General features: G+C 38.3%; 1 long non-coding RNA gene across 1 annotated transcript; it reads left to right on the top strand.

Moving 5' to 3' along the window:
* Positions 1-312: 312 nt before the first annotated feature.
* Positions 313-9,008, top strand: LOC103102850 (uncharacterized). Its single transcript, XR_467369.2, has 3 exons — positions 313-1,996; positions 2,543-2,765; positions 4,047-9,008. It is a non-coding gene; the product is annotated as an uncharacterized LOC103102850 (long non-coding RNA).
* The last annotated feature ends 10,779 nt before the right edge of the window (positions 9,009-19,787 follow it).

Here is a 19,787-nt window from a genome sequence, read left to right as displayed (position 1 = left end):
TCTTTAAAAAGGTTTTAATAACTATATTTCAATATTTGGCTTCCTTTGTAATTGTACGTATTTATTTCCTATTTAAAAACATTCTTCTGAGAAGGGGGTTCATAGGCTTCATCAGATGCCCAAAGTGTCCTCAAGACAAAAAATGGTTAAAAGCTCCTGCTCTCTGGGATGTCCCTTCCTTCCATCTTCTAAATTCCCTTCAGCAGGAGACCTCTAAACCCCTTAAAGTTTTCTTTTTATTTAAGACTTACTGAGGGATAGAGGGGCAAGGCAAATGCATGAGCATAGAGAAGCTTTGCTTGAGGTCATGTGATTTGTTTTCTCCCTGGTCTACTTTGTGGAGAGAATCCAATGCAGCTCTACAAATTGCAAAGAGTTATATTTGTACAGCACTTTAAGGTATACAAATCTCACCTCTGGGAAGCAGGTCACAAGAACAAAGATTTACAATTGGAAGGGAACCTTAGAGGCCATCTCATTTTACAGAGGAGGAAACTGAGGTTGAGAGACATTGATTGATTGGTTCGGGGTCACAGAAGTGTCTAAGAGAAGACTTGAACTCAGGTCTTTCTGACTCCAAGCCAGAACTCCATTCACTACACCACCCAGATGCCTCTTGCCAGCCTCCTGGCCTTTGTGGTGACCTTGGCTTTAACTTCAAATCCCACTTATGACCTTTCACTTTTCCATCTCCATGACTCATATTTCTGATCATTTATCTTGTTGTGGTTCAGTTGTTCAGTTATGGGGTTTTCTTGGCAAAGATACTGGCAGAGTTTGCCATTTCCTTCTCCAAAGGATGAAGGCAAACCAAAGTTAAGTGACTTGCCCAGGGTCACATTGCTAATGAAAGGTCTGAGGTCCCTATTTGAATTCAGGTCTTTCTGACTCCAGGATCAGCTTTCTATGCCCTCAGCCCCATCACCACCTCTTATTAATCTTACTTTAGTGAAATTCCTGCCCCCAATTGGCGGATTAGTTTATGGATACGCCCAAAGACCTCTCACGGTATTATGTGATCCAATCTGGCGCTAGAACTCCAGCATTCCCCAACACCAGGACCTCCACTTAAATTCTCAAGGATGGCCGGTTGTAATGTAAGCCTCTCTAGTCACAGCCAGCCAGAGAACACAGGTCCCCATCAGTTTACCCTCACTATTTCAATCAGTGATCGTTTTCCTCAGTTTACCATTCTCTAGTCATCAGTAGTAGTTTCCCTCAGTTTGCAATTTTATTACAGGGAACCGTTCAAAACTCCTTCGCAGCCAGTCCAGGCCAGGGTCACCAGTCTGCCGTGGGAGCAGCGAGTTTCCGCTGGTCGGCCCCCATTTGGCAGAGCTCACATTCTTCGTCAGTCTTTTGGTCTCCCCAGCGGCATTTGGGAAATGACTCAGGCTGTCACCAGCCCCTCTGGAGGGTGCGGATTTTCCTGCACTTCTCAGAAGGCTCTGAAGTGCCACTCTGACCTTTTCACAGGCTGCGAAATGTGTTTCCAGCATGTGGATGAGGACAGCTGAAAGGAGGGAGGGATTGGGTTACTTTGAAACAGGCGGGCCAGCTTTTCGGGGCCTCCGCTACTTCAGGGCCTGCTCCCCCAGCTTATTTCCGAGTGGCTATTCAAACCAACCAACCAAAGGTTAGCTGTGTTTGCCAAAGCCCGGTAGACCCCGGACGGGACCCCAAGAAGAGTTGGCCCTGGAAGCCAAGCAGCTCTCCCCATTGCTCTCACGGGGTCCCGCTAAGAGTGCAGACAGGAAGGCTGTCTCCCAGGAGCTTCGGCGAGGCTGGGGTACAAATGCCCCTTTTTGCCCCCATATTGATTACAGTTCAGAACGCCTCTTAACCAAATCCTCCGCTTATCCTGAAAGGCATCTCCAGAGACTCTGAGCAACAAAATGATGACTCAGAAGATGGTAACCAAATCATCTGCTTCGAATTGTCTGTGTGCATATTTTGCGTGTTACTGTGTGAAATTCGGACTGCAGGGCACCAAATGGTGAGAAGGGGAGAGAAAAAAATGTGGGGTGGGGGGAGGGGGACGGAGGGGGAGAGAACACACACCTTCTTAATTTCTCCAGGGTCTGGAATGTGGCTCTGGGAAATTCCCATTTTCTTCTGAACGTGGAGACTGTACAAAAAGCCACCTGAAGAGCTCGTTTCCCCCCGCCTTTTGCACAGCGTTCTTTCAGCCTTGCCATTTGGAAAGAATGTGTTGAACAGATCAACTTTTCCCAAACAGCTCTGCTGAAATCTGAACATTGTGACTTCGTCTCCTCGCTGACTTGTGAAAGAGATCTCTCTATATTCATTTGGGCTTCATGCGTGTGTCACATGATACCAATACATTCCAAGAGCTAAGATACAAGATTACTACTTAACCATAGAACAAACCAACAGGAATTTTAATCAAGACAATATCCAATAATGAATAAAGATGGAATGTTTTTGGAGAGGGTCCAGAATACACATTTGGGAATTTTTAATCTTGATTGTCTTTGAATCTAGCAAAACTATTTTAAACTTTTCCAACCATCTTTTTCAGACTGAATCCAGCAACTCGCTACTATCTAAGGTATTAAAGCATTTCATCTGCACAGACATTGAATAGACATGGAATATTCCAAACCTAGGGATATAATTGATACCAGATTAAGTTAAGAGTCAGTGACCTAGTTCCTTTAAAGCACAATGCTTAATTTGAAAGATGTTATGATATTGAAGATGAAAAGAAATCAAGAGCTCACTGAGCAATACATGGGTACAAGGTGATCACCTTTTAGATTATTTCTTTACTTGAGAATTAGATATTGTTTTTACTTCTTTATTTCCATTAACTTTAAATTTAATAATAATAAGTAACAGTACATGTTCCTTTAGAATGCAAGCGCTTAGTGAATAATGATCATGTCATTCTTTTTATGTGTGTTATCAGTGCCTAGAGAGATCAGGACCATAATAAATGCTTTTGATTGATTAACTGATGATTACAAATAAATTATTTGTCTCATTTGATCCTCATAGCAACCCTCTCAAGTTGGCAGGCCAGGTATTATCTTCCCCATTTTTTTTGAAGGCAAGGAAATTAAGACTAAACAATAAATAATAATCAGGAGGCAGCTGGGTGGCTCAGTGGATTGAAAGTCAGGCCTAGAAATGGGAGATTCTGGGTTCAAATCTGGCCTCAGATACTTCCTAGCTATTATGATCCTGGGCAAGTCACTTAACCCCCATTGCCTATCCCTCACCACTCTTCTGCCTTGGAACCAATACCAGTATTGACTCCAAGGACGGAAGCATAAGGGTTATAAAAAGTAAGTAAGCAACTTGCTCAAACTTCATATGGTTAGTGTATAGGCAAGCATGGAGTAAAATTCACCTTTTTTTGACTCCTGAGTTCAATTTTCTTTCTGTTTTTATAGAAGTAACAGGGTAGTAGAGTAGATAGAACTCTGAGCCTGGAGCCAGTAATATCCGAGTTCAAATCCATCCTCAGACAATTATTAGCTATGTGACCCTGGGCAAAGCACTTCATTTCTTTCTATTCTTGTAAAATGAAGATCATAATAGTATCTACTTCCCAGGGTAGCTGAGATATTTGCAAAGCATTTAACACAGCAACTTCCTCATAAAGATGCTTAATAAATGCTTGTTTTCTTCTTTCCTTTCTATTGCCTCTGAAGGCTTATTTTTCTCCTTACAGGTTCTCTGAACCAACATCAGATGTAGGGATACTTTTACAAATCTATAATTTGAAGCAAGTTTCTTTAGGCAGCTAGGAGATGCAACAAATAGAACTCTGAATTTGGGATTCAGAAACACCTCCATTCAAATTCTGATTCATCTATTAACTTTGTGGGCAAATCATTTCACCTCTCTCAGTCTCAGTTTCTTTATCTGTAAAATGATGTTAATAGCATCTGCTTCATGGGGTTATACATATGTAAAGTGACTCCTGAAACCTTACATCTATATAAATTATTAGTAGTATTATTATGAATGTCCCAATCACCTTTATGTTGTCTACTATATAAAAATTTGCTTTTCAGATTACAAATAGTCCTCCCCACTGTAGTCTATTTGAAATGTGGTGACCCAAAGCTCCACCAAAGATTGTATAGTTCCTTCACTTTACCATGTTGAAGTTCCACAAGGCTGATATGGAAGTTAGAGCATTGGTCTTTGAAAAGGACTTGGAAATCCCTGGAAGGAAGACGCTAAAGACCAAACAAAGATTGAATGTGACTTAGGACACTCTAGGAAAGCTATTTTGAAACAATGTGCTGTTGATCAAAGCCTGCACTTTCCTTATTTTTGTCTCCACACACCTACTAAACCTGTATTTCTGCTGATGAGTGAAATTCTATCTCTTCAGGGATCCCAAGACCCTAAATTGATATATCATTCAGCAGCATTAAAATGTTTCTTTTGCATGATTAAAAGTGTGGGTGCGCCATTTTGCTTGAAAGAATGAGTGCTTAGCCATTTAAAGTAAGTCGAGACTAAACAACTAAAAAGAGAAAAATGGCCTGTGTAATTGTCCAGCTGGTATATTCAATATCACTTTCAATGGGGAGATTAACAATGGAGTTGGAGTTGGGGATTTCTCCAAGTATTGAACTCTCAGAAATCCCTGGTTGTTCATGGATGGGAAGATCTAATTTGGCCATTTGGGGGGAGGGATTAAAAGAGTGGGATAGTTGGGATTACCATTCAGAAGTTTTTCCTATTTCCATTGGTTAGTGTTTGTTCATTAGTATTACAGTTGTTACTACTTGCTACTACCACTTCTACTACTACTACTACTACTACTACTACTACTACTACTACTACTACTACTACTACTACTACCACTACCACTACCACTACCACTATGATGACTATTTCTATTCCTAAATAAGAAACTGTGGACCAGAATATGTATCGAAAGTTGGGTGTCCCAGCCAACCACTCACGATGTAATCTGTGTATAGTGAAAGTTAAAAGGCCAGATATCCATAAGCAATAAAACAAAGTCATCAGAGAAAGGAATTTATAGTACACCCAAAGCAGAGAAGAAGCTAATAGAGTTATATATGTTTTAAGGGTAGACACAATCACGTGTGCACAATATAAAGCAGAAGGTTCCTAATGATTGAAAAAAGTGGGGGGAGAATCTATTTGGTAGTAGCTTCATGAACTTTGGCTGAACTTCTCCGTTTGGCAGGCTCCAGTAAGGACAGTCTAAGATGAGGCATTAAGGCTTACATCTGAGAAGCTGACATCAAGCAGACAGCAAGACATGATATCTTATTTTCCTGAGCTATGCTGACACAAATTGAACTCCCCTTATTATTTTCTTATGCCAGTAAAGTTGCACTCAGAATTTAAGCATTTTGCGTGCAGATGTTGAGAGCTGAGTTGGTTTAATTTAAATAATTTGCAGATTGTTTTAGTAGCACTCAAAAGACCAAGATCCATTCTGCAGCTGAGTTCAATTTTATGAGTTCTGGTTTCTGATCTTCTGCAAGGTAAATTTGGGGCATTTAAAAACTCGAGAGCCCCGAGGACACGTGGCTGGCTTTGTTAATTGGCAAGGAAAATTGAGAGGGGGCTGAAGGTTGGTCTTTAAGCTGCTCAACTGATTCCTCACATTAGGTAATATAAACTATCTTGAGAAGGATTTCCATGCTGGGAAAAGGAGAGGGAGAGAAACCAAGACAGGGAAAGTGCCATGATTCTCATTTCCATTCTGTTTAATTTTGTTTAAAGTATCAAAAGTATAAAATCAAAAGTAATTAAGGTTGACTTGCTATAAAATACTGGTTCCCCTTCTTTTCTGGCACTATCATTGTCTGGCTTCCAATTTTTCTGGGCGCTAGTAATTATGCATTTAAGCTGTTTATGTAATGCCCTTCCTCTCCTGTCTTACTTCTTTCGCCCATGTTTACTTACTAGTGTTTCTAAGGATTATATTTGACCTCTATGGATCTCAAGCATGATTACATGATTGTAGCCCCACTTAGCTAAGAGTCAATAGCCCCCAATTCCAAGTGTATTATGTGTTTGCCTGGTTAAGCAGTCTATACTCAAACACAATGCAAGTGAACGTTTTTTGGGAAGAAAGTAAGATGTCAGTTTACATTACAACCCCCCTGGGGTGAATGGAGAGAATGTGGTACTTTATAAAGAAATGTACTTCTTGTAATTTATGACCAAATAGTAAGAGATGAGTTTTTCTCTTTTGGGTTATATGTGTCTCTTTCTTTGTACGTGTGTATATGTGCATATAAAATTCTTAATAATGGTCTGGGGAAAAAATGTTCTTTCCAGTTTGGGCAATGACTGAAACTGTTTGTGCTTGACTCCAAGATGTCCCATTGAGGATTGGGGAGCCATGGGGTCAGTATGTGGGTGTAGTTAGGATGTTCATCTCCAGAGTAGCACCCTGTCCTCACCCCCCAAAAAGATGGTGGGGGGTGAATCTTTAATTTCAGAAAAGAGGTGAGCAGGGTCATGGCTGCTCAGCCATACTCCCCAGAGGCAGGAGATCTTTTGCCTCTTTACTCCAAAGCAGTCATTTCAGTGGTGATTTGTTAGGTTGGAAGAGATGAAGATGTGTAGTCAGAGTTGAAAGTTATGAGTTGTTATTCCAGGAATTTTTTTTCTCATGATGAACAGAATAAGTAGGGCTCTCACAAAAGTTTTTTCTTGAAAAAATAAATGGAAAAAAGGAAAATAAAGCCTATAACAAAACAGTGGGTTTTTTTTTCCTCTTTGGCTCCTGTACTGGAAGCTCTCAGCCTCTATCCTTTGTGCAGGATTGTGACCTATTTTTAAATATAGATAAAGTGTTGGTGGGAATAACAGCTTCTAGAATGTTAAAGCAGGAACCAGCCAAACAATCAATCCATAAGCATTTATTTAATACCTATTACATGCCATACTATCTGGGTTCTAGGCATATGAATACTCTCAGGGAGTCTGCAATTTTGAAATGGATGTCAGATATCATTTGGCCCATGTTAGTTTTATAGAGAAGGAGCCTGGGGTCCAGAAAGGGCAATAAACTTTCCTGAGTTCAGCTCCAGGATTAGGACCCACATTTTCTATCCCAAAGTCTAGGACTTTTATCCATAATGCAACATAACCATTCAAAATCAGAATGCCAGAGCCATGAATAAATGTTCTAGGATCCATCTTTAAACTACAACCTCTTGATGCCCATTTTGCTAAAAGTAATATCTAGAACACTGTTATAGATGTGAGTTGTTCTGGGAACTTGATTCTAACTGAGCCAATCTTCAGAAGGCCAAAAACAGGGTGGTTAATAGACTCAAATAATGGCTTATTCTTTCCCTACTGGAAAAAGTCATGAATAGTACTGTCTTCCCAGGTCAACAAACATATGCCTTCTAAGGACCTCCTACCACACCCATTTTACTCATATGTGAATGCAAACCATATATAAATACATTTTCCAGAAACATTCACATAGCCAAAAGGAGACCAAGAAAAATTAATTTTCTCTCTTTTTTACCCATCAAGTGCATATTATATCCAATATATTTATATTTAGCAAGTTTCTATCATGTCCAATCTGAGTGGATACAAAGATAATAATGAGGCAGTATAATGTAGTAGAGTTCTGAACTTGGAAATTTGAGTTCGAGTCCTGCCTCTGGTGTTACCTGTCTAACCCTAGGAAGTCATTTAACTTCTCTGAGTCTTAGTTTCCTAATTTGTAAAGTGAGGGAGCTTGACTAGATGGGTTCTGAAGCCCCTTTCAGCTCTAGATATATGGCCTACGATGACTTGAAACAATTCCTATCTCCAAGGAGCTTACATTCTGCTGGGGAGGCACAATATGACATTGAGATAAGCAAATGCAAATTAACCTGAGAGAGAGAGAGAGACAGAGACAGAGAGAGGGAAAGAGAGAGAGAGAAACAAACAGAGAGAGAGAGAAACAGACAGAGAGAGAGAGAGAGACAGAAAAAGAGAGAGAAAGAGAGAGAGACAGAGACAGAGACAGAGAGAGAATAGCAACTGACTGATGGGTCAAGTCACAGGCATTCATTAAATATTTGTCATATGAATGACTACCTTTACTAGAACTCAAATCAAAGCATATTAAATAGCAAAAACTATTAATGAGCCAGGAAGAATTGCATTGTCTTGTTTTATTGTGATTTGTGTTTTAAATGCTCTTATGGCTAATACTATATAGTCAGTTCTGCTGAACTATTTCTCAGATGTTAATCCCAAACTTGCCTCATGATTTTAAAAAAACTCATAATGAAAATGAAGCCATCATATCTCCTCTGCTATAGTCAATGGGAGTACCTTTAAATTCATGATTCCCAAGCAAAAATTGCAAAGCAAACTCCCTCCATCCATCTCACTTCCTCCAGAAACATGTTCATTATATATCCTAGAAACACCTTCCACTTGAACTCCCTCATTCTCCAAGTAATTGGAGAATAGACAAGGAAAACTGAATAAGCAAAGGAATTCAGTGTTGAGGAGAGAATATTTAATGAATTTTATGGGAAAAAATGAGGATTTTTTTCAGCTTAGAAAGATGATAGAACAGCCTAGAAAACCATGAATGGTATAATTAGAGTGAACAAAGACATTCAACAAGTCCTGGGATATTAAGAACACAGGGAAAGACATAAGGGTAGTATAATATTGGGCAATAACACTGGGCAAAGAGTCAAGACTTTCTTACTAAATTAGATTTTCAATTTCATGATGGTAGAGACCTTATCTTATTAAAATTTTATACTTTCTTTTACACCTGGAAAATTGGTCTATTTATATAGTAGGCATTTAATAAATATTTGGTACATTTATTTGAGAATTCTTAGTTTTGGAAAAATATTAATAAACACTCTTTAAGTTCTCCTTTTAGATAAATGGATTTTAACTGTTTATAAAGTGGCTTATAAAATATAAAATATCTATTTTGATAACTTTATTTCAATATAATCTATTTTCTTTGTCATCCTATGCATTCACAATTATGCATTTAAAACATTATTCTGAGAAGAGGTACAAAGGCTTTACCAGATGACTGAAGGAGTCCAGAACACCAATAAAAAGGTAAAGAACCCCAGGTAAAGTTTTAGTTACCAATGTCCTAAGGTTAAGAAACAAAAATGACTCCACTTTATATAGAATCCTCCTACTCTTGTCAGTGGTGTTAAAAAAGTGTTATTTGTTGGGCATTGTTGTTTAAAATTGGACCATTTTTTATTTATTTGCTTCTGTTTTGTTATAGAGAAGTCTCAATGAGAAAAAACTTATTTTTCTCAATGCAAGTTAAACCAGCTAGCATGTGTTACTGCTTATAACTTAAGCATCTACCTCCCATATGCAGAGTTCCTTTCTTCAAATAAGATGTGATTGCTCATTTTCTGAAATTTAAATTCTAATAGTAGTAGTCTCTCAGGAACCGAGGATGATGATTGTCTTTGTGTGTTTTTGTGCACAAAGACACTTGTGCATGAAGATTTAAGTGGAAAAGTAGATGCACAGAGACAGTCCCACTCTCTCGGTGTTGAAAACTTTAAGAAATCTCTTGGCTTCTTGCCTAATGTTTTATATTCTGTTTCATGCTGTCCCTGTGTTTCTTTTCCTATTCCCAAAACATTCCATTACTTGGTCAACAGTTTTTCATCTTATAGTCTGAGGGAAGTTGCCTAAGGACACTGAGGGCTTGCCCAGGATAGCACAGTAAGTATGCACTTCAGAGGTAGAACTTGAACCCATATCTTCTTGGAGTTTGACTCTGAATCCAGTAAATTTATAAAGTGATTAAAGAGTGATAATCAGGAGTCAAAAATACTGATGAAACATACCTAAGCTGAATGGGGAAATGAGCACTTTAGTGACCAGAACATATTAGAAAGAGAAGCCTTCCCACACCTTTAAAATTCCTAATGTCAGGGTTCTCTTACAATAAGAGAACACCCAGAGGTTTTGTTGCTGTTGTTTGGTGGTTTAGACACTCAGCAGAATTCCCTGTAAAATCAGCTCCTTTAAAAAAAATAAACAATAACATTGACTTGGGAATAGCTGAATAAATTTTGGTATATGAAATGAAGAAAATCAAGAAATCAGGGAAACTTCAGAAGCTGTAGGAAACTTGTATTAAATGAATCAAAGGGAAGTGAGCAGAACCAATAGAATGATTTACATTGTGACCCAATAATATAAATGAAAATGACTTCAAAACTCTGATGAAGCAAATCACACTCCTGACTTTTGAAGCTTGATGGTGAGGGATGCTCCCCTCACCCTCCACTTCTTGGAAGAGAGGTGGTGAACAACAGTTGTGCAATAGGACCTGAATTTTCAGATGTGATTTGTTTTGCTAGACTATATTTATTTGCTACATCAAAGAGTTCAGTTGAGGGGAAGGTAATCACTGAGAACTAACAGTAATGCAAATAAAAAGAACTAAAATGTGTTCTGAAAAAGTAAATGTTTTGGTTTAAGCAGAAAGAAAAAAGAAAGAAGAGGAAACGACCAGGCAGATCTAGACTGAAAGGAAGAGGCAATAAAAACAGACCAAAAGCAATGTTTTAAAAGTCATCAGATAATGAATAAATGGAGTAATGCACAGAAAGGCCCCCCAAAATGTGGAAAGTGAAACTCATGAACCTGGAAATTCTATAACATAAATTGTTAGCTTTGTGTCCCAGCAATACTTGATTTGTAGATACTTAGCTTGAATTTCTCTCCATTGAGGTTCTTATTACATGTACACACATGACATTAGATTCTTGGCAGGTGAAATTGAGTGGTGAGCATCTTCAAAGACCAGTTGAGAGCTCCCTTATTGTCTTGTCTATACTGTCAGAATTTCTCTGGATTTGGGGCATCAGCCCCTCATTCCATCAGTCAACACCTTATAGAGAGTGGCCTCTCTGAGTAAAATCTTTTTTACTTGTAAATGTGAGGGGACAGGGAGAAGACATGATTCATGCACTTGGTGAGCTTTCTTCCAGTTTAATGGGGAGATACAATCTCTTCTTTTAGGGTTTTTCTATACTGACAGACAGTTCCTACCCACTAGTAACTCCCAATCTAATGAAGAAATACTAGCAAAGGGGTAGTATCCATATGTTTGGTCGTGTATGGAAATGATATAAAAGGTGCAGACAGGTGATTAACCTGCTCAGGAATGAAAAACCCTGAAGCAAAAAAAAATGGGAATTAATTCTCTAGAGACATAATTAGCAATAGATTTTGGACTGTGCCTATAAATGAAGTGGATTGAAAAATAACCAGTCAAATTAACTCCCAACTGGTTATTAAAAAAAACAAACAAACAAAAAACAAAAACAAAAGCAACCAGTTGAATTCAGTTCTGATAAAAACAAGCTCTTGTAAGGGATAGAATACTAGGTTTAGAGTTAGGAATACCCAGATTCAAATCACACCTCTCTTACTAGCTGTATTAGTAACTCTAGACGAATTTTTGAGCCTTGATTTCCCCAAGCTCATTTTTAAAATGAGTATAGAAATACTAATACTTGTTCTGGGTCACATGAACAATAATATGGTGGATTAGACATTTCTTCTGATCTCCTCAACCTCTCAAAGCTCCCCAAAATAGAAATTATGCACAAAAGATAAATCAACTTCAGTTATTTCCATGATCTAGGAAACTCTAAACTCAAAAAGAGGTAAAAAAACAAAAAAGCCAGAAGTTGATGATCATTGACCCTGTCTTTACTCAGTACCCTTTCCCAACCCCAGGAACATGACATAGACATCCCTATAGCTGGTTCCCCCCACCTATTTCCAATGCCATAAAGACCCTGGCTCCACACTAGAAGTTTGCCCCAGCTTCAATAGTCAGTTTTTCTATGGTCCTGGAAGAGCAAAAGCTGGTTGGGGCTGCAACCAGAAGCACCAGTGTTATAAAACTCTGACCTGTGTATGCTGGGGAAATCAGGCTCTCAACTGCTAGTGCTGGGTCAAAGAACTAAAGAACAGAAGGAATGAGTCAGATCACCAGAGCAGAGTACTATGTATATGTGGATGTGTGCAGCATTCCACTAAGTATGATGGCAAGGGCTCAAAGTCCTGCTGGCACCAATTCTGACCATCCAAAAGTCAACTGCAGCAGAGATATAGGCTGATGAACTATGAATTACCCAGAGTGTGAGAAGCCCGAGACACTTTGAGATCCAGCCTCCAAGGAAACCACAATCAGAGGAGGAGAATATCAGGAAGTGAGTAATAAGGAAGAAAAAAGGTGGGAGGAGGGGCACTGAAATTACCAAAGATTTTAGGAAGAAGAAATCTTCTTAAAGACCTTGAAGATAAACAGATAACTCAAAAGGAAAATAACAATAGAAGGAAATGCAGCTGGTTGATCTAACAAGTGAGTTCAGGCTTTTATGAATAAATGCCACAAAATAAAGAAATATGACTTGATGAGGCAGAGGAGCCTGTGGATTTTAAGAGCAAAATGGAAACCATATCATACTGTTCCAGAGTAGTTTTATAGAGCAATAAGAATTAAGAGCATAAGAGCATAAGAGAATAGAGCAAAATGCATGTTTTCTATAGCAAAAATAATGAGCAGTATAGAAAAGTGTTGAATCTGGGAAGGCAAATACCCCAAAATGAAAGACAATCTAGAAAAAGGAGAACAAAGGATAATAAAATTAAAAGAAAACACATTCACTATGCAAACAAAGAATACCTATGTTGAAGGTAGGATGTGCAGAGAGAACATAAGTATCATGTGTGTATCAGAAGAACATGAAATGACAAAAAAAACCCTTTAGCACCATAATAAAGGAAATAATGGAAGAGAAATGGACAGAACTTTTGAACAACAAAAAAAAAATGAAATTTCAACTGAAAAAATTTACAGAGCATCTTCAGAAAAACAAAAAACAAACAACAAAAAAGACAAGGCTTTAAACTCCAAGACTCATAGTGATTAGGTTTGACAATTCAATTTCAAAACAAACAGTTCTGTTAACCATCAAAGGAAAGACATTCAAATAATGCAAGACTATTCTGCATCCATTGGAAAAGAAGGGAGAGAATAGAAAACATGTTCTGAAGAACATTGGAGTTAAAGATGTAGTCAAATCTGAGCTCAGTCATACAAGACAAAAGATGAATGTTTAATAATAAAGAAGAATTTGAAACATTTTTAGAAAGAAAACCAGAATTGAAAAAAAATATTTGCTTCTCAAATTCCCAAACAACAGAAATTTAGTGAGAGTGAATAAAGGCAAAGAGCAACAGCAAAAGCGATAAACAAAAGACTTCTTTTTAAATGCACATAGGGATACAGAGTTGAAGATGGAAATCTGATCAAAGTATAAAGAAACAGATAGGGAACAATATGGATAAAAATGAATGATACCTTGCTTCTCTCTTGAAACTATATTACAGTGTAGGAGAGTACCTGAAAGAAAGGGAAAGAAGCAAGGGAATAGAGAAAAGTGAGCATTTTCCAGGAGTCAAATTAAGGCTTATCAATGAGGAGGTGACCTCTGTGTCCCCAGGAAGAGAATAAGGTACTATAGAAGGAGGGGGTGGGGATTGAAAAGGGAAAGAAAGGGAGGAGTTTTGTTTTTTTTTTTTTTATTTTGGGAGGTGGGATGGAATTAAACTGATAAATGACTCTATGGGTAAAGGAAGATGAGGACTTTACATAGGATGAGGTCTAGGGGATTTGATGCCTGGAAAGTCTACTTGTCCTGCAGCAAGGAGAAGTTGGAACCTTAGTGACAACTAGCACCAAGAACAGTGAAGAAACTTGGACACAGAGAGATTTCCAGGCAATTGTTTAAAAAATAAATAAAAAAGAGTATAGAACATTGGAAGTGGGAGTGGCAGTGCCCTACCTTAGACCAGTTTCTGACCCTTTCAATAATTGGCATTTTTCTGAAACTGAGGCACAATAGAAAAGAGGAATCCATTGGGTAAGCTCTCTTCAAAGCAATAACGGAAAGTGCTTATAGGGCAAAGATGGATACATTGGAATCAATACCTTGGAATGTTTGATTATATGATGAATTCAGAGAAAATAGAGAGATCAAATGATTATAAAGATCATGAACCAGGGAATAAAGGCCTAGAGTAAACATCAAGAAATGTTAGATCATGAAAATAATGAGAGAAATCCTTTTGGGAAAGGCTCAAAAAAATTCAAAAAGAGTGAACAGCTGAAGGAGAGGAAAGGAAAGGGGAATTGACTAAGAGGAAAAAGGAGAAGAAAAAATTAGTAACTAGATTAAAGCAGGGGGAAAGAACTAATAAAAAACTTAAAGGAAAAGCTTAGCAAATGAGGGGGAATTTTAAAAAGGGAGGGGAATCAGAATGAGAAAAAGAGATCCAGGGGGAACAAGACCACTTAAATAAAAAAAAAAGATTAAAGCAAAGTAAATGAAGTAACACAATACTTTGTTTCTAGCAGAAGAGGAGAAAAAATATTAAATTAAAAAATAATTTTAGAATCAGATGAAGGAAAATATAAGCCTGATAACTTTCACTGTGAATGGATCAAACAATCTAATAAAATTAAAAAGACTGACAGATTGGATTGGATAAGAAAAAAAACCCTTTAATTTGTTGCTTATAAAAACACATTTAAAAAAGAAGTACACAAAGTAAAATATAAGGGATAGAAAAACAGACATTCAGAAAATTAAAAAAGGGATAAACAAGGAAACTGAATTCTGCTGAAGGGAATCATAGATGATTTATCAGTGATAAACTATCAATAAAGTATCAGTAATATCAATATGAGTAATAAACGTATACTTTCCAAATGTCATAGTATCCAAATTCATAAAAGAAATAGTTTTCAAGGAGGTATAGAAAATAACATAATAGTGAGAAATAGGACAGCAAAAGAAAACACATATTTTTCTGTACTACATGGAGCTTTTATAAAATTTAGCCATCCACTAGCATATAGAAATAATTCTAAGAAATGTTAAAAGGCATAAATAGTAAAAAAAAATTATAATGGCTATAGTGTTTACCTCATATGACTTTTTGGATGTTCTGATGAGACAATGCTTCTAAAATGAAGATTTTAAAATGCTATATAAATCCCCATATTTAAATATCCTAGAAGAATTTCATGCAAATTCTAATTTTAAAAAAGCAAGGAAGAGATTTTAAGGATAAACAAAGTTTCTCAAGGATTAAAAAATAAACCAGGAAAGCATGTCACTCAGCATTTATTTATTCTGTACCTTCTATGTACTAGTCACTATGGTAAGCACCAAATATATAAAAAGAAAAATGACAGTCCCTGCCCTCAAGTGGTACATAGTCTATTGGAGAGACAACAAGCAAATGTATATACAAATATAAACAAACTGGCTATAAAGAAGATAAAGAGGAAATAATTAAAAGAAGGAAAGCATTGGAATTAAGAGGGGCTGGGAAATGCTTCTGTAGAAGATGGGGTTTTGTCATCACAACTGTCTGCAAAGAGGGCATATTCAGAATGGTCCTAACTGACAGCCTGAAGGACTGGAAAGGAGGAGTCAACAGCTAAAGAGACTTGGCAATGGAAATTTACAGTAGTTCTTTGGGTCAGTTCCAGCCCTACTTAATGAAGGGCCCATAACCTCCATCTTATAGCTATTAAGGCAAGGGAACTAAAAGAATTATTGGTTGTGTTCTAAATTCACATGGCCATCAGACATGTTCAAGCAGGAAAACTGGAAGGATCCTTAGTATCATGACCCAGGCATATTGCAAATATAGGAAGAGTTCTAGCCATTTGGGAAGCCTCAAGGTCCTTCTCTCCTCCAATCAGTTGGCTATGAGGAGACTGGCTCTTAAGTTTTGATGAGGACTACCTGGATAAATCAAGAGCTTTCATCTTGGGAGAAACACACACACACACACACACACACACACACACACACACACACACACACATCCCCATATCTTGGTGCTAGACAAAATGATCAGATTCTTAAAAGACCTTAGAAAATAAGGTTGAAGAGTTAGCTAATTACCTTTAGACTAACTAAATTAAGGATTAACTGTCACAGAGGTCTAGAATATGCAGCTGTGTTAAATGACCAAAAGCCATGAGAGAGAAGTTTGGTATGGAAGAAAAAGTAATAAGCATGGACCTAGAATCTGAGAAACGTGTGTAGAACCAATTGGGAGTCATCAATTTGGCACCAAGATGAAATGGTGGGGAAAACATTATTTTTAGCTAGGTTGCCTTTCAGAAACTCCTTTGTTAATAGGATTGTAGACTGATAAAATTGGGAAGGGATTTAAAGATTATCTAGCCCATCTGCCCAAAGGTCTGGGCATGTCACCTCACCTTCACCCCCATTCAATGAACTTCAGTGGTTCCTTATTTTAGCTCCAGAATCAAACTATTGGAGACTTACTCCATTTCCCTAATCAAAATATTTTCATTAGTGTTTTTAAAAAAATAAAAGAGAGAAGGGAATGTATCCCCAAAGGAGGCTTGGGCCTTTGGTATGGAGAGGGGGAAAGAGATGAGAACTCCCTTCTCCACCTCCACCAACAGGGTATAGGGGAGACAGCAGATGTAACGGGTTGGCTCAGAGAGAGGAGAAGGGGTTTGAAGATTTTCCCCCTTTTGCCTTCCCTCCTTAGCTAAAGCTGCTCTCCCCAATTTGCTCTTGTCCCTCTTGACCCTCCTCTACTACTCAAAACCCAAAGGTCTCCCCTTGATCCATTCATTCATACTCAGCTTGGGGAACAGATAACTTTTAATGTTAACTCAAGATAATACAAAAGGAATAACGGGCAGGGAAGAATGGAAAAAGGAAAGTGGGAAAAGGGGGTCCCTGTCTCTAAGCCCTTTTCTTCCCTCCTCGAGTTTGGGGGGGAACTCAGGCTTTGGCAGCCTGACCCCCCCTGAGAGAAAGTCAGGTTGACTCACCCCTGGGCAACAGGAGCTGAGGTAAAGTCTCCTCAGGTTTCTCTTCAGAAAGTCTCTTCAATTGAGAAGTGTTGGGGGGAAAGATTTCCAGTCACCAGCAGGAAAAGTGGGTAGCCCTCAGGAGAAAGTCTTTATCCACCTTCTCTCTTCAACATCACAAGACAGAGAGACCTCAATGCTCTCCAGCCAGAGTCTTCTCCCCTCAAGATTCCACTCCTGGGGCCCCTTCCCCATTGAGGTGATCAATTTCATATACTCTTCAGTCTGGCACTTTTTCTCTAGTGCCAGCCTCTATCACATTAGCTGTCCCATATGCCCATAATGCTCCTCCTTATTGATCCCCTTGCTTTCTCTTTTCTTTTTTAAACCCTACCTTTCACCTTAGAATCCACACTGTATATTGGTTTCAAGGCAGAAGAGGTAAGGCCTAGGCAATGGGGGTTAAATGACTTGACCAGGGTAACACAGCTAGGAAGTGTCTGAGGTCAGTTCTGAACCTAGGACCTCCTATCTCTAGGCCTGGCTCTCAATCCACTGAGTCACTCAGCTGCCCTGCTTCCTATTTTCTTAAAAAAGTTGGGAAATCTTCCTTAGTCATAGTACCTTCCCTCTAAAACCACCCCCAACTTCCTATATTTGTGTGCTTATAACATCTTATTTACAGATAGTTGTGTGCATGTTGTCTCTTTTCTATTATACTGTGACTTCCTTGAGAACAATGCCTTTTGGGGGCACCTTTATTTAAATCCTTAGGAATTACCAAAGTACCAGACATATAATAGGTGTTTAATAAATGCTAGTTGACTGACTGACTGACCCACCTCTACCTCATGAGGAAACTAAGACCCAGAGAAAAGTGACTCGATTGGAGTTGTTTCATTTGATTTCATTTAGGGAAAAAATGCAAAAAGATTACAATCACAAGTTCTCCTATCAGTACAGAATGGACTTTCTCAGTCTGGATATAGTCCATACAAGGATGCCATATGTGGCCAAGCTCCCTTAGGGAGAATGTTCTGTAAGGAGAGACTGCAAGGATGTGGGCAACAGGTTAAGGGTGGTTCAAGAGGGAGGAGAGGAAAAGAAAGGGTGTACAAGCATCTATAACTTACCTGAGAAGCAACAGAAATATAGAAAGACATAAGGAGTGAGGGAAGGAATAAGGAAATATTCAAATGCAAAAATTTGGTGAAGGTGAGTACTCCTTGGCTCTTTGTTAGGTGTTCTTGAAAGACATGATCTAATGATAAAGAAAAAAAGAGGAAGAGAGAGAAGATATCATAACACCTGCTCTAGTCAAACTCACAGGGTTGTAGTAAGGATCCATGGAGATATGTATGTAATGTGGTGCCCTGGCAGTGTAATGATATGATTATTATTCTGGAAGTCAAAAGAATTAGATTTTGCTGCTGTTACTCCCACTGCTGCCCACCTTGCTCCCTAATCATCACCTCTCCTTAACAGCTATGGGCCTTAATGCCCTCCTTTACAAAATGGGATTAATAATACTTGCCTGCAGACAGGGATCTAGACAAGACTGATGTCTTGAGATCTCTTTCCAGTTACAAAATCTGATTCTTATAAAAGGTTTATGTGCTACGTAAATTAAAGGAACTGTTTTTTTTTCATAAAGCAGAGATTTCCTAATTTCCCCTTACTTCTAAGTTATTTTATAAATATTCTCAGTTTTCTTCATCTTAACTAGGTATTTTAAAAAATTGTTTTTTTACCAATTGAAGCTTATCATATATAAGGAGACAGTGTAGAATAGTTGATAGAAAGCTTGTCTCAGTGTTAAGAAGAATAGAATTCCAGTCATGTTTCTGATATATACGGCTATATAACTCTCAGGAAGTCATTGAACCTCTTGGTACTCCTAATGCCTCTCTAAGAAGGAAGAAAACAAGCAAGCAAGGAAACAAGTAATATTAAGGACCTACTATGTGTCGGGCATTGTGCTAAGCACTTTATAAATATTTTCTAATTTGATTCTCATAATAATCTTGGGAGGTAGGTGCTATTATCATCTCCATTTTACAGCTGAGGAAATTGAGTCAGATGCAGGTTAAGTGACTTGTCTAGAGCCACAAAGCTAGTAAACATTTGTCTGTATTTGAACTCAGGTCTTCCTGATTCTAGGCTCAAGTACTTTGTTCACTTTGCCATCTAGCTAGTTCTTTGAAGATGGTGATCTCCAAAGTGGCTGTTCCTATAGGGAACATAGATTGACCCTAAGTAGTGTCTAATACACCAACCAGAATGTGGAAATATGTGTTATAACTGTCATGACCCAAAGTGATCAATGGACTTGTCTCTAATACAATCATACCTACTTGTATCCCCTAACACTTTGTCTATCTCCCACAATTCTCATATTGTCCATTCTCTCAAGTCTAGTTAGTAAGAGACATATGTCAGCCCCTAAGGGCAGTGATAGCCTAATCCCTCTCTGGAAACCCATAGCAGCAACACTGTGGGTGCTATTTTTACAAATCCCCCTGCCTGCAATTTGTCCAACTCTGTCCCCTACATCACCTCATGGTCTCCCAGAGGACTGGAAGACTCAATGGTCCAGAGTAGAGCCTAGTAAGAAAAAACAAAACCTCCTCTCCCCCCTTCCCCCAACTTTTTTTTTTGCTTCAAGAAGGAGTCAGTCATAGAAGAAGAGATAGTCTGGGTTGTCACCTATTTAGCAGATCTCAACATTTTATCTTTTCCCTAGAATGCATCCTTTTTTCACACTTCTCTCTTATTGTGAAGTGTACCACCATCCTTCCTAACTCAGGTTAGGAATCTAGGTGTCATTCTTGACACCCCATTCTCCCTACTATCTATGTCTAATTAGTCTCCAATTCTTGTTATTCCTCCTGTATGT

Source organism: Monodelphis domestica, chromosome 4 (assembly GCF_027887165.1).
Source record: "Monodelphis domestica isolate mMonDom1 chromosome 4, mMonDom1.pri, whole genome shotgun sequence".
In the NCBI taxonomy this organism is placed as follows: domain Eukaryota; kingdom Metazoa; phylum Chordata; class Mammalia; order Didelphimorphia; family Didelphidae; genus Monodelphis; species Monodelphis domestica.
The sequence above is the reverse complement of the archived record's forward strand: the minus strand, read 5'-3'. Positions and strand labels throughout refer to the sequence as shown.